The sequence below is a fragment of the Nothobranchius furzeri genome, chromosome 2 (genome assembly GCF_043380555.1).
Source record: "Nothobranchius furzeri strain GRZ-AD chromosome 2, NfurGRZ-RIMD1, whole genome shotgun sequence".
Lineage (NCBI taxonomy): Eukaryota > Metazoa > Chordata > Actinopteri > Cyprinodontiformes > Nothobranchiidae > Nothobranchius > Nothobranchius furzeri.
In genome coordinates, this window is record NC_091742.1 from 19,530,770 (window position 1) to 19,549,876 (window position 19,107).

The window sequence follows — 19,107 nt, forward strand, 5'->3', positions numbered from 1 at the left end:
TTTTTTTAGCACCTCTAATAAAAACACCTTTATCTTCTTAATAATTAATTAAATAATGTATTTGTGTAGACATTAATACAGCAGTCCTTCGATCGAAAGTAAAAGGCTTTGGGCTCGTTCTGCTAAGTGTACTCTCTCTCAGTTACTCCCTGCAAAATAAATACAAAATGCATGAATGTATTCTGTGCGTTCAATGTAGTAAAGCATTATTTAAAAAAATATTTTGTGTGTGTTTGTCTTTCCTGGGGCTCCATTGTGTTGTGACAGCATCCAATACAAGTGAGGAAAGTGTGTTAATGCCAATTAGCCATTTGCTCTGTTTGCTATGAGCAAGGATATAGAAGTATTCCCTGCAGCTATTATGCATTGGTGCATACGTATTGCAAATGTTTACAGTCTGATCTAGAAACTCTTCCTGTGAAATGGAGATTTATGTTTTTTAAGCCTGAGACTCATTTGTAACTGCTTGCTTTGGATTTGTTTGTTGGGTTATCTCCAACCTCCCAGTATTGATTGCTTTGAAGATGGTTAGCTGTGCGTGTGATTCATAAATAGGTTCAGTTTTGTCTCTCAGGAATCTTGAAGCCAAAGTACTAACAGAAAAATGACTTTGAGTTACTGTTGTTCCCCATGATGTCCTCTACTTACGTTGCTCCGAACACACATAAGAACACCATATAGGGCTTTCACACCTTGGTCGGCAAGCCCCAGCCCTTGTATGATAATTGTGTTCACATCTGGGTAATACCTGCATTTTCCGTGATCAGCTTACCGTATTTTTTGGACCTGCTCTTTGGCGGTCTGCTTGGTGCAAAGCCAACCCAAAACAGCCACTACCGATTGATTGGCCGGCTGAAGTTCGCGCCTATCTATAGAGGGAGCCTGGTATTGGCGAGTAAAATCAGCCATTATCAGCGGGATACAGTAGAGACTGCTGCTCGGACCTTCCACTCCAGCGGCGGCAGGGTGACAGACTGCTGTGAGGAGCACAATGAGGGAGAGTGGGAGTCTCCAAAAGCAACACTGCTCACAGCCGCCTTTGTTTACTAAATTAAGGAAAACACCACAGGCTTCTCTGTGCGTCTTTTGCCCCACCCACGTGCTTAGAGACATTTGCGTTCCTGCAAAAGTGGGTTTTTCCCGGAGCTCGTTTTCTACCACATGCTAAAAACATGCATGATAGGTTGATTGGTTGTCCCTAGATGTGAGTGAGTTGTCACTGGTTGTTTGTATCTGCGTGGCCCCAATATGAACTGGAACCTGCCCAAGGTTTCCCCTGCCCCTTGACGTAGACAACAGCCCCCCACAACCCTACTGACCAAGAGCAGTTCAGAAAATAAGCATGTGTCCATTTGTCTTAGATACATCCTTTTCTACAATTATTCGATAATCTGTAGCTGTTGAGTTTGAGGGTGATATGTAGTCATGACAGACCGTAGGTACAGTCAGCAATCGGTCGATATTTAAACTAGCATCAACAACTTAATCAAAAACTTCAATTACTTTTGGAGCATTTAATGTATTTGGGTGCAAGATGATATTGAGTTAATCTTCTGTTATAGTCGACCACAACTACTTAAAGAGCTCACCAGAGCGGCTGGGTATAAGAGAAGGCGGAAACTAAATGCTTTACCGACCATTTTCCCACACAAGGAGCCTAAACGCCCTCGGACACTAGAGACGCTGGACGCTCTCCTGAGCCGAAAACCCGCTCTTTCAGCTGCTGCTTCTGTCACGTTCAGCGAACCATCGGACACGCCACTCGTCACAGATGAAGCTGAACATTCACCTCTCCCGTCAGTAAAACAAGCAGTAAGTGTAGCAGTACAGTGTCCTCCAAATATATAATATCTGCAAAAATGATTGAAGTCGGTTCACTGAATATCCTAATCGTCTATGAAGCACACGACAGCTCTGGATGCTAATAATCTCCAAAATCATTCATAATTGAAAAAGTTTGATCACACGATAGCTTACCGTTAACTTCTGCTGACAAAAATGTGAACACTCTCCCTCTCGGTTACCATGGAGACACATTTGCCGCACACACACACACACCACTGGTTTGGTCGTGCACTTGCTTAATCCCGCCCTTCTTGCTCTTCATTTTGATGCTTGTTTTGTGAAACATGGTCAGTGATGTCCTCATTAATGTTTCACTTTGGTTCAGATTGAAAAGGCTTCTTAAGTTTCACTTTTCAGAACCAGCTGAGATGATAAACTGGAGCGATGTAGAGCTCTCTGAGCATCTGTCTGTTAGAGCTGGCGCTCAGATCGTCAGACAGTTCATGGGAACTGTGCAGGGCATCTTTAGGAGCGCCTTGTCAAAAAACTGTGAGGAGCATGGATTCAGTGGCAATAAAAAGCACATTATGTTCAAATTAAAGAGAAATCTGTGTTAGTGCAGAGGCCACCTCCATACACCCTTTTTACCGCCATCCTGTAATCTTTTGTTAAATGGACCTAACTGACATGACTGGCTCTGATTTAGCTTTGGTGGAAAACCTTGTGTGACCATATAAAGGAACTATTTCATAAAATAGCTCCTATTCAGCAGGGGTGTGAAAAGTTGTTTTAAATGGAAATGCAACTGAAATAACCAGGATAGTTGAGAAGTACACAGCTCTTCTGGGTCTGTTTGGGTTCTAATAGTCATGAATTGGCCTCCTGCTGATACGAAAGCATTGTCCACAGAGCTGGACTTTCCTTCTCAGTAAACATCTCTTCACTCTGCTTTGCTGAGTTTCTGCCGATCTCGTTTCTAGGTCGTAAACATTTGCATGTGCATCATCCTGCATACAGAGATGTCAGCGTGTATAAAAATAAAGCTTATGAATAGATGTGTATAGAGGGCTGATGTCATGTTTGGTCCGGATCCACGGCCGGCGGATTGGGGGGCAGCTGTAGCAAGTATCAGCTTGGCTCAGTTATCTGACGTCTCTTTTTAAAAGAAGCACGGTTCGAGAAGTTGCAGTTCGTGTGTGTGAGGAGAGTCTCCATCTACTTGTTTGTGTGTTTTCAGCAGTGAAGGCATGCACACGATGACGCTGCTCTAGTTGCCAAGCAACACAGGAACGTGGGTTGAAGGATTTCCTGTCCTTAGGAAGCTTTGTTGTTTGAGTGGAGGGGAAAGCGAGTGCCTGAGCATGTATGTGGATGTGTCTGTGTACGTTTTAGGAAAATATGTTCCAGTGTGTTTAATGCACTCTTCTCTCTGAGTAAAGAGCTAAAGAAAAGTAACAAACACATAGGAAAAGGCAAAAATAGGCCCTTTCCAGTCTGTCAAGTATAATTTAAGTTGCACAACTCATGTTGCAGGGTTCTTGTGAACCACCTCGTGATTTTTATCTTGAGAGGCGCTATACAAAAAGTAGTTTCTTCTTCTGTTTGGAGCTATCTAGATCCTCTTCTTTAGCCCAAACACATTCAGCATCCCAAGGCCAGCTCCCCCTATTGCTGGCATCAACACGCCACATTTCACACGTGAGATTGCCTTTGTGTGTTTTTTCTTGTCATGGAGTCACAAACGGGACGCCTGTTCTGCTGGCGTTGGACCTGGCAGTTACGTAATTGACATTGAATGAATGGGATGACGTCAGATTGGCTCCCCTGTCTTCCTGGCTGGCTACAGTGATGTCAGTGGAGACAATACTGACTGAAGCATTAAAGGTGTGGGAAACACCTCTAATCAATGCTTTTGCAGGGTTTTATCTTCACAAATGACACAAGCCTGGAGGAGTTTTTCTGTGTGGTGGTGTTGTTAAAGCGGATTCCTGGACGTTAAGACAACATCCATGCGGGGGGTCTCCCCACCATCCGCTAGCCGTGAGGGGTGGGGGGCATTTTGCCTCCGTATGCTCAGGGTGAGGGTGGGGGAGGGATTGATTGGGGTGAGATATTATAGGTGTGGTGTGAGAGCAAGTGAAGAGGGTCACATGTGTGTGTCTCATGCTAAATGCGTGAAAGTTGGCAGCCCTGCATAGAGCTGTAAGGGGTTTCAAGTCCTGTTTGAGGTGTAGGAGACTATTTTCATGTTCATCTTGCATGAAAAACTCACAATGACCGATTAGAAGAAGAAATAATCATTAAAAATGTTTTTTTCTGTGAACCACACCTTTACCAAAAAGACTAAACAAATAGCATTTCTGGTTTGCTAACGCTTCGACTTCTTCCTGTAGCCATCTTCAGAGCTGTGACGATGTTGACGGCATCACTTCCTTCTCTGTTTATCTGTTTATTTTCCATTTCCATTACACTTTTACAATCCTATGATAGTTTTTGTAACAGTGAGACATACATTTCATACAATTGAATCCCTAGCTGTTTTTACAAAAACATTGCTCTCAATTTGCTGCAAAGCTGCAGCAGCATCAGGGAGTCATAGGTGGGGCGACGGTGGCTTTCCCCATAATCGGAAGGTTGCAGGTTCAAGCCCCGTTCAGTCTGTCACTGTTGTTGTGTCCTTGGGCAAGACACTTAACCCACATTGCTTGCTGGTGGTGGTCGGAGGGACCGGTGGCGCCAGTGCTTGGCAGCCTCGCCTCTGTCAGTGCGCCCCAGGGCAGCTGTGGCTACATTGTAGCTCATCCCCACCATTGTGTGAATGTGTGTGTGAATGGGTGAATGGCTGATTGTGTTGTAAAGTGCCTTGAGGGGTTCCAGGACTCTAGAAGGCGCTATATCAAATACAGACCATTTATAAGTAGTCAGATTGTGGCGGTAATGTTGCACAACCATGTCCTTTTCACAAAACATTATGGAATAAAAGGGGGTATGGGGCGGTCTCTGCACTGCCATGGACTTAGGTTTTTCTTAATGCAATCGGAGCCCCGCTCATTACGTTTTTTAACGAGCCGTTCCTAGAAGTGTCTGTCCCCCACAGTCCCTGTGCAACCTCTGGTGATCTGACCTCCAGCTCAAATGGAGAAAAGCTCTAGAAGCTCTGCATCGCTCCAGTTTATCATCTCAGCTGATTCTGTTTACAAAAGCAAAGCTTACGACCCATTTTTACTTTGATTTTCAATATAGTTACCAGCTGGAGCTTGGTGGTAACTCTCCACATGATCATGACACCTCCTTCATGTTGCACCAGGGCGCATTCACTGTTTATAAGACAGACAGTTACAATTCATTTCAATTCAATTCAATTCAAATTCAAAAATACTTTATTAATCCCAGAGGGAAATTGATTGCTGTAGTAGCTCAGAATAATAATAATAATCAAGTCGTCAAAGAGTTATTGTATATTACAATGGCTGTTGGCAGGAAGGATTCTACAGCAGCAAGACCAACAGAAGTACTGGCTGGTGGTCTGACTAGACCGCTTTGTGAGGGAATATTAGATGCAGAATGCATTTTCTTAGCTGTGGATGAATTTATTGAGCATGACCAACCAGCCCCATGCTTCCCTATAGGAGGCTTTGGATCTGGGAACTCTTCTGTTCAAATAATTCCACCCCCTGAGAATTGTAACCGAGCCAATTAGCGCTGAGCAGCGTACGTCACACACACGACGCTGAGTTTCTCATAAACACGGTGTCTGAAGTGGAGTTCGCTGCGGCACTTTCCTCTGTTTAAATGACTTAAAACCCCAAGAAGTAGAAGCGCTGAAAGTATTTTTGTCCGTTTTATTTATTTATTCGTTTGAATTTATTAATAATCCAAGAGATCCAAGGTGATCCGAGGTGAACTTGAAGATCAAGGAACATCAGTGTCAGGTCGCATCCGTTGCCACCATAAAAAGTCATAAAATCACTAAAAACGTAGTTGTTGGAGCCAAAGTGGACTACATGGGAGACTACCAAGGAGGACTCATGAAAAAGCCAGACTAAAATATGCCAAACTACTTGCTGACAAGCAACAAAGCTTTTGGGAGAATGCTCCAAGGACAGATGAGACAAAAATGGAACTTTTTGCTGAGGCACATCAGCTCTATGCTCACAGACAGAATCAATCAATCAGTCAATCAATCAATCAATAAATCAATCAATCAATCAATCAATCAAAGATACTTTATTAATCCCAGAGAGAATTTAGAGTTTCAGTACACACAATTCAGAGATCAGACATACATGGGAAAGACACATGACAAAAATTGGTGACTGTGGTCATTCGCAACCCTGAGTCGTGCTACCTTAATAGAGATAAGAGGGTTTACATGAGGGATGGTTCAGGTGGAGGGAAAAAAGGCACTTCAGAGTTACCCTCGCAGGGCAGCTTTGCTCTGCAAAAAAACACCTCAAATATATATGCAACAGACTTCAGAAAACACAACATAAGTGTCCACTAGGTGGAGTGGTGGGTTGGGACTATCCCCACTTCAGTTCCTGCAGTCATGATAAGCAGAGCATGTCACTTCAGTGTGGATAGGGGGAGGAGCATTTAGGGTTGGAGGGTTGCAGTGACCCTGGAACATTTCATTAGCCTTCCCGCAGTCCCGCCCAGACTGGGATAGGGGACACTGTTGAGTTGCCATAGCGACAGCACATTCCACATATCTTCTGAGGGGGGGGAGTTTTCGTTGTAGCCTTGCAGGCTCAAGGACGCCAGATTCCGATTAGAAATTGTTTGGGGGGCAGACGGAGATAATTTCCTCTCTGTCTTACAGTTTGTTGGTTCTCACCCTCTCAAAATCCCAATAATGGACATTAAACTATCCCAATCCGTGCTGATGCGTCCACTCTCTCCTTGATGGCATCCATCTTTTGTGCCAATAATGAATCTTGGCCAAAGTCCCAAGCTTACGATTCATCTCGACAATTATGTGAGTCTGTGAATTCACAGCACGGTGCAATCCAACTCTGAGCTCCGGGATCCGGCCAATAATCCTCGACAGCTCGTTAATTTTCCGGTAAGCCAGGTAGCCTCCAATACCGATCAGCAGGAACCCCGACACCAACACCACGGATATCCACACATCTTCAGAGTCCTCCACAGACAGCTGGTCTGTCCCGGAGGGGCATCCAGGAGCCCCTTCTCCCCGTTCTCATCATTGAAAAAATTGTATCAATCGCATTGAGAGACCAACTGACGAGATCCATTTTAGTGGATTTCAGTTTACAGTTTCCAGAAAAAATGCAGAAGCAGCCGTGCACCCAGCACACACAGACAGACAAAGGCCTTGAGGATAAGATATGTAGGAGAGGAGAAAAAAAGCATCTGCAACCTTCAAGAGCCGGAAGAAGAACAATGAAGCATATCAAGAAAAGAACACTGTCTGTACTGTGAAACATGGAGGAAGCTCTGTTGTGTTCTGGGCTGCTTTGCTACATCTGGCACAGGGTGTCTTGAATCTGTGCAGGGTACAATAAAATCTCTATACTGTCAAGGGGTTCTAGAGCTGGCCAGTGTCAGAAAGCTTGGTCTCAGTCAGAAGTCATGGGTCTTGCAACAGGACAATGACCCAAAACACACAGCTAAACACACCCAAGAATGGTTAAGAGGAAAACAATTAACTTTTCTAAAGTGGCCTTCTATGAGAAGAAGAAGAAGAAGAAGAAGAAGAAGAAGAAGAAGAAGAAGAAGAAGAAGAAGAAGAAGAAGAAGAAGAAGAAGAAGAAGAAGAAGAAGAAGAAGAAGAAGAAGAAGAAGAAGAAGAAGAAGAAGAAGAAATCTTTTCTATAGTGCCTCTCAAGATAAAAATCACGAGGCCTGACCTCAATCCTATTGAACTTCTTTGAAGGGCTCTTTTTCCAGATGGCATGTTTCAGCTAATTCCATACAGTTTGCTCATGAGGAGTGGGCCAAAATACCTGCTGAGAGGTGCAGAAATCTCATTGATAGTTACAGGAATCGTTTTATTGCCTCAAAATGTAGTGCTACAAAGTATTAAGTTAGCGGTACCAGAATTTTTGGCCAGGCCTGTTCCATGAGTTTTTTATGTGTGTGTGTGTGTGTGTGTGTGTGTGTGTGTGTGTGTGTGTGTGTGTGTGTACATATATATATATATATATATATATATATATATATATATATATATATATATATATATATATACACACACACACACATATTTATATAAAATGCTTTACATTGTTTTAACATATTTATAAAAAAAAACTCTGAAGGTGTGGCAGCTTTGCTGTTGCGATGGGCTACGCTCAACTACATGTAGAGGAAACCCTGAAAAAATAAAATGGTGGTTATTTATAACTTTCACACAAAAACACACTTCAAATTCGTTTCAATAGCAACTTTTTTATGACCGTAAGACTTCATTAATGATGCTTCTAAGACACACAACTGGTTTTTACGATGCTCTGACAGAGATTTCTTTGAAATGTTTTCACCAGTATCTCACAACTGTAAACTTCATCACCTCAATGCCCTCCTTCTTTAACAGAGTGACCTTTTGTGATTCCCATCCCGAGAAACAAATACAGGCAGGCAGTAAGTGAAATTGGAAAAGAGATGATGCTGTGCTGTTTGTGCAGAAACATACGTGCCAGTTCTTAATTTAGCTAAAGTAAACATCATTAAGGAGAAGCGATTTAAGTGGCTGGCCTTCTTCACTGCTGAACAAAAATATCTGGTTTTAGCTTGCTGTTTGGGCGAGGGATGTTTAAGCACACAGGAAAACTGTTTTATTTGTGTCTTGGGCTAAATAAGCTGCCTATTGTGTTGTAGTTGAAGCTTTGAACATCTGCCATCTAACACTGGGATGGAAGGACTGGGAGCTTTTAACAGATCTGAACACACACACACACACACACACACACACACACACACACACACACACACACACACACAACAAACAAACGCAAACAAGCCGAAACCCTCTGCTGTCTTCTTCCACTTTTTTCTCTCTAACCTCAAACCAAAGGGAAATCACGCCACGCGGCTAAGTTAAAAGTTTATGTTCAGCAAGCAAAGAACACACACACACACACACACACACACACACACACACACACTCCCCCACCCCAAAGGAGTCCTAGAGCCTTAGTCAGCGTCTGTGTCCGTGCGTGGGCCTGTTCCCTGGCAGTGTGAGGGGAAAAAATACCTTCCCATATGATGTAAACACCAAAGTCCCTGCTTGCGTGTGTGTGTGTGTGTGTGTGTGTGTGTGTGTGTGTGTGTGTGTGTGTGTGTGTGTGTGTGTGTGTTTGCATGTGTGTTTGCGTGTGTGTGTCCATGTGCATGTACATGTGTGTGTGTGTGTGTGTGTGTGTGTGTGTGTGTGTGTGTGTGTGTGTGTGTGTGTGTGTGTGTGTGTGTGTGTGTGTGTGTGTGTGTGTGTGTGTGTGTTTGCATGTGTGTTTGCGTGTGTGTGTCCATGTGCATGTACATGTGTGTGTGTGTGTGTGTGTGCGTGCGTGTGTGCGTGTATGTGACTGGCATTCTCTGAGATAGGATTCGCTCAGTGTGACAGTTTTCCAAATTATTCCACAACACTGTGCAGTTTCTTTTTAACGATAAGTTCCTCTGCCATCTCTGCTTTGTTCCGCTGCACACAGTGGAAAGCAGAGATGACGCTGTCAAAGGGGCTGACATGTGACATCATCGCGTAAAGGGGGGCAGTGAGGAGAAAACACAGGCTACTGCTTTTAACTTTTACTAATGCTTTCCCACTCACTTCATCTTACTGTATAAGACATGAGACTTCTGATTTGACGATAGCCGCGTTTCCACTACAAGCCGAAACTAAGTTGAACCACCGCCATTACTGCGGTGACAGTTCTTCATCAGGCAACCATAGGTGTTGTGTGCGAAGCGGGCTTTTGAAAGTCAGCAGCAAGAGGTGGGAGTTGTTTCTGTTGTCTAGGAAGGCTGGGATTATGTGTGCAGTCATTGGCTGTTCCAAATACAGCAGAAAACTCCCTTTTTGTTAATTTTCTCTCAGTTGTTTGGTTGAGTGACATATAAACGGCCCATATTAAACAAAGTTACAGTGTTTGTTTTACTGTGGAGCCACCATTGTGATATTTTATTTAATGAAGGGATTATTCTTCTGAACATAACTGACTTTCTTTCTTTTGAGACATGGAATGAATCGCTGCTGCATTTGGACACACGCAGTCAACAGTGTGGCAGCTGAGCGTTGATTCAGCCTCTGGAACAATATTAAACAACCACTTGGCTATAGCCTATTGGACAAGTCTCTTAGACCTTTGATTATGGGTGGACAAGCAGGTGACCAGTTAAGACAAGACCGTCGTCACAAAGCAACACCCATAACACCGTAAAACAGGACGGTACGTACCAAATAAGCTGTGCTGCAGCGTTGTTGTTGTACATCACCCCAGCCATTTTGCATATCCTGTTTCCATTTCGTCTGCGTCCCTCTCGCCAGCCTCTGTTTACTGCTTGTGTTGCTGTAAGTTATGGGTGTGAGATATGGCCTAAAATCAATATCACGATATATTGAGGATTTCACCTCGATAACGATAAGTGGTCGATAACTACGTGCATGCACAAAAACAAAAGTTTTCCACTAGATGGGGCTGTCACGTATATTACATCAAGTCACGTTGTCATGTGACTCAAGGTGGTACAGCTTCTTAAAGTCACATGAATTTCACCAACCTACACACATCTTTTCTTTTACTCTTTATTGAAAAAATGAGTCAGAAATTTCGATTATAAAATGTCAGATCCCCGTCAGTCACAGGGGTCTTTTATTGATTTTGGCACCAATTGTGATAAAAAGCAGGTTTTCCACTGACAAAATGACATACTGGATAATAACATTTGTGGATGAGAAACACATTTGGATGACTGAGACATTCGGTATTGCGCTTCCCCGTTCTGCCACTAGATGCTGTTCCTACGCGCGGTCGGAGATGTTCTTACATTTAATGTTTCTACGCACAAGTACAAAATTATAAATACCACACAATGCGCAGAATTGTTCCTATGCTCGAAACACACACAGATCTGTGCATAAGTCCGTTTGATAAATGAGGCCCCTGGGATTTTTGTACCCAGAGTACAAGTCACAAGGCATTCATTCCTGCTGGAGACCACTGCAAATGAGTGAACCACACCTTTAACTCCTGACCCATAATACACACTAGATTAGACTTGTGATCTAGAAAATCACTTGTCACACCATTATAATTGTTGCCTAAAGGCTAAATATAATAAGAGCAAAGTGAACACCAGTCATTTTATTAAATGCTCTTCGTTATAATTATGGGTGAGCCACAGCTTAGCAGGGTTTTTCTATTTTTTCTCTCCTGTTGTTATTGTGAGTTGTGTTTATGTAATTACTCTGTTGTCTTATTTTATGTTTTGTTGGATAGTTTGAGGACCCGCTCGAAACAAGATGCCACATCTCAAGCAGTTTTCATCCTCATAAAATGAAAGTTAAATAAATAAATAACATTTCAGACACTGAGGACTCCAAAGCGCTTGACGCTACAGCCAAACTTTAGCGTTTACATGAATTATAGTAATATTGCTATGCTGGTAAATGATAATGGTAATGACCCAACCCCAGCTTGGGAATTGCTGGTCTATGTAGTCATGTTTTACACTGTCTTGAGGACACACATTGATCTACAGCAGGGTTGCCTAACCTGGTCCTGGAGGAGGGTATCCATCATTTTGTAGTTGTTTACCTGCTTTAACACACCTGGTTTCAATCATCGGGTGATTAACAGGATCTGCAGAGCTTGATTAGCTGCTGAACAGCTGATTCAACCATTGAATCAAAGTGTATTGGAGCACAGAAACTAAAACCTGCTGGATACTGGCCCTCCTGGATCAGGATTCAGAACCCCTGTTCTACAGTGTTGCTGTGGTTACCATGCAGCAGGTGAGAGCCAGCTGCAAAACAGTCATCATCATCTGTCAGCGTTTTCATTATAACAACGTTCAGATCTGTTCAAGGCCATGCAGGAGCGCTCTCTGGAAATGGTACGTGTCATGTGTTGGTTGCTAAGCAACATTGTCACAATACACCTGATGACCTTCCAACCCCGCCAAAGTCTGGTGTTACAGCCCCCTTTTCACACTCGTATATAAATGTGTGTGTGTGTGTGTGTGTGTGTGTGTGTGTGTGTGTGTGTGTGTGTGTGTGTGTGTGTGTTATCTGAGATGATGGTGCAACTGCTGGATAGCAACTGGGAACAGCTGTGATTTCACAGTCTCAGATGCGCACGTGTGTGTGTATGTGCGTGTGTGTGTGCGTGTGTGTGTGTGTGTGTGTGTGTGTGTGTGTGTGTGTGTGTGTGTGTGTGTGTGTGTGTGTAATGTGTGCACCCACAACAACATAATATAGCACACAGGCACCTCTACTGTGGGAGTGACACACACACACACACACACACACACACACACACACACACACACACACACACACACACACACACACACACACTGTTGTCACACTGCAGCTGAAAATAGCAAGCTGAGGGAGCGCTGGAGCAGTCATTTCCCTGAAGATTCATTCATGTAAAATACTGTTATTCAAACCTCCCTCCTCTTTGTTCAATAGTCCAATTCATCTCTCTCTTGACTGTGAAACTAAACAGATGTCGTCTTCTGCTTCCCAGGCAAAGAGCTTTGTGCTCACGCTAACTTGTGTGTTTTCTTTGCTCTTCCCTTTAAGAGGAATGCCCTTGGCCCGCCTGACCTGCTTGCTCCCGCTGAACCCCCATCCATCCTTGTCATTTAACACCTGGGGCGGGCTCTGCCGCAACGCTCAAGCCAACCAGAAGCTGTGACGGTAAATGACATCATTTAGCGGAGGATCTTTTGGGCTGGCCCCTCAAGGTGATTAGTCGCAGAGAAAGTGCTCTTATTGTTATGAAGATTAAGTGCTATATGAAGGGCTATCAAAGGAGTGCCCCTTAATGAAAGTGCAGCATGGAGAGCAAAGGCAGCACTTTAGGGAGCGCTGACATGGAGCACTAGAAAAAGGAGAGTGATACTGGAAACCAGGGATGGGGGAATGAGGAAAGTTTAAGGTGGAAGAGGACAGGCAATGCAGAAAGAGAGCGAAGGGGGAATGCGGCACTGCATATTTAGCAACTGTGTCCAGACTTGCTGACTCCGGGTGTTCATGCGCTGAATGTACCATGAGAGGCAGACAGGAAACTGTCGAGAAACAGCAAAAAAGGGAAAGAAGGAGAGGAAGTTCACGTTTTATGAATTTGCCCCTTTCTATTCTTCTATTCTGGCTTTCATGTGTGGGAGTGTTTAGGAATGTATAATTAATGCTTGCTTAACTTGCAGTTGGGTATAAAAGTGGAACATCCTGCCTCTGAGAAAAATTCCACCCTGAGCAGTTCCTACGCTGTCGTAAATCGTCAACACATTCACACTAAAGTTCTGAATGTCGTCTCTGCCTGCCTTCAGTTAGTGTTTACTGCACTTCCCAGAATGCCTTTTGACACCCCAGCTCTGTGTATTCCATTTACCCTGGAAGTTGGAACTCAAATTTAAAGAGCACATCAAAACCGACTTAAAGCTGAAATAGCGAATCTGCAAACAATCTATCATTTAAACATGTGGATCTGTTATTCCTCACGTCGAGTGTGATCCCCAGGCCACCTTCACTGGACACCCAAACCCGCATTCCCAGAGTAAAAGGGAGCAAAAAACATCAGTCGGCATTTTCTACAGTAGGTCCAAACGTCTTTGGTTGTCCGTGACTTCAAAAGGTGTGTTGCGTTGTGGTAATGGGTATTTTGTCCTAAATTTGAAGTGGTAGCAGCAGGCGGATTTTCCCTCTCCAATATTATTCAGCTGTGAAACTCACACCAGTGGTGTTCTGTTGCAAAGTGCATGAGCGCTAAAAGAGTGGAGGGCCCAGGGAAGTGCGGTGGTTTGGGAAGACGACAACCGGATGGTCCAATTGTTGCTTTCACTGCTAACCGTGTTCTTGGCTGAGGCTTCAGACATTTCATTTGTTGTTAGCTGTACTAAGTTAGAATGTTGTTGAGAGGCACGATAAATAAAAGTTTTAAGCTAGCTTGTTTTGCAGATTTGCTATTGTAGCTTTAACTGTCACGCTCACTAACAAAGCTAACTACATTACAACATTAGCTAAATCAGCTTATTGCAAGCATTTCATTGCATTCAACCATAGTAGCTACAGGGCTGACAATCTTTGCATTATTTCATTCGTGAGAGCGGGTTGAGTGTGGAGTGCACACTCATGTGGAGTCCCTCCTTGGTTCATTAGAGCAGGGCTGGTGGTGACTTTACCTTTTCAGCTTGACAAATTGGAGGTGTGACATGAGATCTTGTGAAGACAGCATGTTTCCCTGCATGAGATTTGGCAGCCCTTGACAATGCCAATGGTAATGTTTTATCACATATTGTGCCTACCTTTGCGTTCAAAAATTTTAAACAGTATGATCTGGCTCCTTTAAAGTGATAGTGTGTATTTTTGCTGGAGATAGGGGGCAGTAGATACCTAAATTGTTGCAAGCAGTATTTTTGTGTTGGAATAAGACCTTACCAACGGATGCCCATTAGGGTCAAAAAGCCCAGGGGAGTGCAAACTTTAGCAAAAAACAAGCACATCAGACTCCGTTTCATCACTGGCAACAAGTGAAGAAGTAAATGTGTAAAACAACATTAAGAAAGAGTTTTGTATCCGTTTGTTACAAATCAGTAAATGCTTTTTGTCCTCGTGGGCTCCCGTAGAAGGAAACTTGGAATCTAGTATGGCATCTCCAAGAAACTTAGACCCACTCCCGTGTATTTTAGACCTGATTTTTATGGTTATACGTTACGAAGCCGCCAATATTTTTCAACAACTGGGCATCATTTCATTCATTTTCGACAACATTTTGATGGATAATTCCAGAAATTGACGGTAAAAACTACACAATAGCCACGTTTACATGCGCCGAATTTCCCTAATCCGATTCAAATCTTGGATCTCTGTTTACATGCACACTAACTAAAATGATCCAATCACGCCGTGAGTTCATATTTACCAAGTATTCTATCAGATTAAATAGGTTGAGCATGTGCAGAGTTGTCTTTCCCGAAAAAAAGTAAACAAACGTCATGAAATGAAATGAAAAATGTAAAAACTTCCTGCTTTCCTGATTCATTTAATCATTTCAATGATTTTATTGAGCTCATAGAAGTGATGTTTTCATCAGTAAATAACTGCAGGTTTATGCTTTGCTGCATTTTATTGTTGACAATATTAAAATAAGTGAGGGTTATCCTTGTCTCTGCTTCTTGATCGGCTGGTCCGCGGGTCTGATGTGACGGCTGGGCGAGGCGCTGCGTGGAGAGGGGCTGGGGGGGTATTACTGAGCTCCGTTGTGATTTATTATTAATAAAATGTGACAATCAGCAGAAACTGTTGAGAAAAGTTGGTTCAAACTAAATAACAGGAGATGTTCAGAAAGTCTGGAAGCCTGTGTTCATCATGTGTTAAACGAACCGCATCTCATCTCATCTGCGTTAACATGCTTTACACAGATTGTCACCCACAACATTTAACTGAGGATGTTTTTCTACTTAACATCAGTCTCCTTAAACCCAAACCGGGTCTGTTTAACTGATGACACCCTGTCTTCTTTACGAGCACGTCTCCATCCACCTGCTGCAGAAACAGCTGCTGTGTTCACAGAAACGGGGATTCGTGCTGCAAACCCAAAATGAACCTGCGTGTTTCCAGTACAGACTTGAACATGTTTGTTTAGAAATTTGTACAATAGTCAGATTTTTTATTTAACTTCCACAAAATGCAAGTTATGGATGAGATATTACAGAAACGGGGACGGCTTACCATCATATTTAAAAGCCGGCGCTCGTTAATTAGGCCGTCATTTTTTTAAGCCAGGCAGTCTAAATGACAGCGGGGAGGCTCGCTAGCTGTTGCACACATGCGCAGTGGGCATTATTTTACTCCTACAATCCGAATGGCTGTGTGCATGCAAGCCAATCGGAATGAGGATCGGACAAAACCAACTCTCTCAATCGGATTGAAATTTTATTCCGATCGGGCCTAATCGGATCAGAACTTTCCGATTGACATGTTTACATGCAGAATATTTTATCTGATTGGGCGTTGAATCCGATGAAATGTGCACATGTAAACGTGGTTAATGTCACTTTAAGTTTAGCTTTTTGGCCACAATCCAGCACTCCAACCGTGCTGTTCTGTTGTGCTTTCTTTATTTTTTCAGATTTTTTTCCTAAATAACTTGAAGCAAATCTAAAGGTATTTAACTAGAACAGGTTCCACTGGAGAGCTGTAGTGTCAGATACTGTTTCCCAATTTTCTTTGCACTTTCAACAACACGATTACAAGGGAAAACGCTTGAGAGCTTAGTTCTTATTTGCCTGTCAAGAAAAGGCCTTTTTCTGGATGCTGGGGCTAATTCTCAGAAGCACTGACTGAAATTAACATTTTGACTCACCTGCAAACATCTGTTACAAAAAAGAACCTCTGAGGGATCATTTTCACCAGCCTTCCACAAAAAATTTGTTATTATGCCTGTGGGCCGTCATCAGCTGTTTGTCCATTTGGTTGAAGGCTTTGGGGAATTTATTTGGTTCTAAGAATGAATTGTGAAAAAGGTGACATTTTTGTTTATATTTCCTCATTGTTGGTTTTCCTCACGGTTTTTCGGTTTACAACTTAGATTCAGGAACTCTTATCGTGAGGAAATGACTGAGCATCAGTGTAGTGAGTGAGAGTTGTTGGATGTTGTTGTCCACCCAATAGGGTACGGGTATCAGATCTCACATGCCTGGTGAGGATTGGGCGTGGTGAGGATCTGACAGTCACTGCCTGTGACTAAATTGCTCTGACGTCACGTGCTACCTGTGTTTACACTCACTTTCTTGGTTTTTCAAGCTCAGTAACTGCTCTAGAATACCACAGGCAAAGGTTAGTGCCTGCAACTAGTTATTCCAGGGAATGTTGTTTTGGCAAAGCAGCAGGAGATTTGGGGAGATACTGCCACGTACTGGCTAGGCATGCCTAAGAATGTGCTTAAAAATGCACTGGAGTGTTTTGCTGAAAACGAGGTGGTGTGGACTTTAGCTCTAGCTGGGCGGGGGAGGATACTTGATTTAAAAAAAAACCTGTGTACATTGATTCATTTTCTACTAGGTTTTACTCGGTACTACACAGCATAACCAGGATTTCCTACAGAAAACTTGCTAAGTTTAAAATTATGACTCATTAACAAAACGTCTTTGTTCTACACAACGCAAAATCTTGAAATATGATTTTGCCAAACATGGGAGTGTGTGTGTGTGTGTGTGTGTGTGTGTGTGTGTGTGAATGCTTTCAGGAAATATATAATTTCCATAACAATCTCAATAGTGCCAACGGTAATAATTTTTCATATATTGTGCCTACCTTTGCTCTCCAAGATTTAAAATAGTGTGGGGATAAGTGAAAAGCAGATTTAGTCCTGGTTTGGTGCCACATAAAAATAAAACAATCTCTAAAGTTAGAAGTGACTTTTTAGACAAGCACAAAACAAGCTCGAAAATGCAGCTGCTGCACAAGGCTCAAGGCTGAGAGGAGATAAAGCTCAAGTCTTCCCGTCCCATTACTGTTAAAATCTCCTACCAACAAAGGTGTACCGTTTATGCCAGCTATCCTCTTCCTCTCTCACACACACATCACCCCTGGCTAAAGGGATGTAGCAGAAAAACGAAAGAGGTAGAAGATCAGAGACCTTAATATGATCCACATTGTGTGTTCTTCTGTTTTCCCATCTCATGTGTTCCCCACGTTCGGAGTGAAACAGTCTTTGATGAATATCTACAAAGAGAACTGAGACTTGTAAAGAGCAGAAATTTAGCTAGGTATGTTATCTTAAGCTTGGTAATTTGGGAATTCATTGCTCTCGTCTGGGTGAGCCGGGGAGCCCGTGGTTTTTATCAGAACAACTCAAATCTGATGGGTACACAGAATAAAGGGTCCTAGTGCTATCCAGTCAATATCTGGACCAAATCTAAACTGTGGTTATCACATCTTTTCATATCTCTTTCTTTATGCATGTATAAGAGCATAACCCTGCATCAAGTGCTGTCTTTCCCTGAGTTGCACATCTAATCACAGCAACATCATTCCTAATCCATAATTCTGTTGGCAGGAGCTGTCAAACAGCATACACTGAACAAAAAAGGTGACTTTGAATTGCTGTTAATGACCCTACAATAAAACTACCCTGTCTATTTTAGTCTTCTTCACTTCTTTTCTCATCCACTCCTGTCATTAGCACTCAATGACTTTTCCTTTCTTGTTGATCAAAAGGTGCAACAAAGAGATGTTGGAAACCAAGGTTTGCCCCTTCTGAGTTTTAATCAAGGGAACTACATTTGGACAGACCACTAGTGATGTGTCGGTCGCGAACGAACCGGCTCTAAGAGTGAGCCGGCTCGTCATTGGGAGCCGTCCCCTCCCCTCTTGCCTTGGTGAAAGCTACAGGCGATTGGTCAACATGTGTTACTGCGTATCCAGACTGTCCACAAACAGAGCACATGCGGGTGGAGGGAGACGAGAGGGAATGAGGAGGAGGAAAAAGGCGAGCGAGAGAGAGAGGAGAGTGCAACAAAGACGGTGAGAAAATGAGCGCCATTAGTCGGAAAGTGGAGATTTCTTAAAGTGTTCAGTTTTTAAATCCATAGAAATGATAAATATTTGATATATTGCATTTTTTGCATTAGTAAACCATTTTACATATAGTTTTGCATTATTTTGGTTATAAATGTACTTTACGCAACAGAAAATCTGAGGAGCCACTTGGGAGCCGAAAGAGCTGGCTCTTTTTGGTGAGCTGAGCCAAAAGAACTGGCTCTCTAAAAAGAGCCAGAATTCCCATCACTAGAGACCACAGAGCAAAGTTACTTCATGTCAAATGTAAGAACAGCCTTTGTTAAAATAATGAAAACCGGTTTGTTTCTCTTTATCTGACTGCGCCATCTAGTGGCTGACAAACGTATCCCACTCATCCGTGGTTCCCACTTTCCACCTTATGGCCGAAAGCAATGCCTCTTATTCATGAATGCGCTCCTCTAGCCGACAAGCAGAGCTAAAATACATGGTTTTACTATTACTTTGCTTATGCTATGTTGCACATTCATTTATTTATAATTTAAAGGCACACTGCAGTTTTGATTGCTTTTAGCACCCCCTAGTGTCTGTTATTAATTCACTGTAGTTAAACA

General features: G+C 42.9%; 1 protein-coding gene across 3 annotated transcripts in view; it reads left to right on the forward strand.

Annotated features, from left to right (window-relative positions):
• ches1 (checkpoint suppressor 1) overlaps positions 1-19,107 on the forward strand; it is a 108,358-nt gene that overhangs the window by 6,915 nt on the left and 82,336 nt on the right. Inside the window, exon 2 of one of the 3 annotated variants that reach the window (XM_015948237.3) lies at positions 12,554-12,717. The exons of 1 other annotated variant lie outside the window; for it this stretch is intronic. The gene's annotated coding sequence lies outside the window, so the exon portion shown is untranslated. The remainder of the gene's footprint in view (positions 1-12,553; positions 12,718-19,107) is intronic. One more of the 3 variants, XM_015948238.3, reaches the window with a different exon arrangement.